The sequence below is a fragment of the Eschrichtius robustus genome, chromosome 19 (genome assembly GCF_028021215.1).
Source record: "Eschrichtius robustus isolate mEscRob2 chromosome 19, mEscRob2.pri, whole genome shotgun sequence".
In the NCBI taxonomy this organism is placed as follows: Eukaryota; Metazoa; Chordata; class Mammalia; order Artiodactyla; family Eschrichtiidae; genus Eschrichtius; species Eschrichtius robustus.
Genome location: NC_090842.1, coordinates 37,416,702 through 37,418,698, shown reverse-complemented (window position 1 = coordinate 37,418,698; position 1,997 = coordinate 37,416,702).

The window sequence follows — 1,997 nt, the reverse complement described above, 5'->3', positions numbered from 1 at the left end:
TGCCTACTTTAAAACTGCAGTAACTGGGACTTCACTGGTGGCGCAGTGAATAAGACTCCACACTCCCAGTGCAGGGGACCAGGGTTCGATCCCTGGTCAGGGAACTAGATCTCACATGTATGCCGCAACTAAGAGTTCCCATGCCACAACTAAGGAGCCCACGTGCCACAAATAAGGAGCTAGTGAGTCGCATCTAAGGAGCCTGCCTGCCACAACTGAGACCTGGTGCAACTAAATACATAAATCAATATTTAAAAAGAAAAAAAGAAAAAAAAACTACAGTAATCAAGACAGTATGGTATTACTTTAAGGAGAGACAAAAATAAAGAGAAGAATAGAGTCCAGAAATAGAACCACATACATTTATCACTTTGGCATAAAAGAGACCACACACACACATACCTACATATGTATCTTTGACACATCTGTATTGACAAAATAATTTTTGACAAGCATGCTAAAGCAATCCAGCAGGAAAGGAAAGTCTCTTCAACAAATGGTGCTGCAACACCTGGGTATCCATATGGGGAAACAAATGAACTTCAACTCCTATCTCACACATATGCAAAATTTGGGGTGGATCATATACCTAAATTTAAGAGCTACAACGATAAATCTTCTAGAGGAAAAACATAAGAGAAAAATCTTTGAGACTTATGATGTAAATATTTCTTAGGACAAAAAGGCACAAATCTTAAAACAAAAAAAAATTGATAAATTGAACCACATCAAAATTAAGAGCTTCTGCTTTCTAAAAGGACATGATTAGGAAATTAAAAGACAAGCCACATACTGGGAGAAAACATTTTCAGAACATAAATCTCACAAAAGTCTTGTAACAAGAGTATATAAAGAACTTCAAAAGTCAATAAGACAAACAACCCAATTAAAAAACAGAGGTGGGATGAATTGGGAGATTGGGATTGACATATATACACTATTATGTATAAAATAGATAACTAATGAGAACCTATTGTATAGCACAGGGAACTCTACCTGGTGCTCTGTGGAGACATAAATGGGAAGGAAATCCAAAAATGAGGGGATATATGTATACATATGGCTGATTCACTTTGCTGTGCAGCAGAAACTGACACAGCAGTATAAAGCAACTATACGCCAATAAAAAAAAAATTTGTTTTTAAATGGGAAAGACTTGAACAGACACTTCACAAAAGAAGATATACAAATGGCCAATGAGCACATGGGAAGTTGCCCAACATCATCAGTGACTGAAAGGAATGCGAATTAAAAGCACTGAGATGTCACTAGAGTGACTAAACTGAAGAAGATTGACAATACCAAACGCTGAAGGCGTGGAACCACCAAAATCTCGGGGGTGATGCAATCACTTTGGAAGACTGGTGGCTTCTTACAAAGTCAAACATACATCTACTTAGTGACCCAGTAATTCCACGTCTAGCTAGGTGTTTCCCTAAGAAAAATAAAAACACATGTCCACAGAGGCCTTGTCTGCGAAGGCTCTGTTTGGGAACCCCTCCCTGCACTGTGGCCTGGAATCTCTCACGAGGCAGAAAGCTGGGGCCATCCTAGGGCTCCCTTCATTTGGTCCCCATCTCTCAGGGAACACTGTCTTGTGTTGACTGCTGTCTGTTGTCTGAAAAATATTGTTTCCTGTGTTTTTTCCACTCAGTTTTTAGTTTTTTAAGGTGGTTGGGTAAATCCAGTGCCCGTTACTCCATCATAGCCTGGAGCAAAATTTTCCTGTTCCATGTCTTCATAGGGCTGTGTGCTACACTGTTATATTCATCTGTCAAAAATTATAGAACTGTCCACTTAGGATTTGTGCATTTCACTGTAAGTAAATTATAACTCAACAGACTTTACTGGGGTTGGGGAGGGAATACATGTATCCCTTGATCCAGAAATTTCACCTCTAGGAATTTATCCTAGAACATTTTCCCACTTGTGAAAGATGGGTTTATATATATATATATGAAATAAAATTTATATTTTAAGGCAGGACAAGAAAAAAT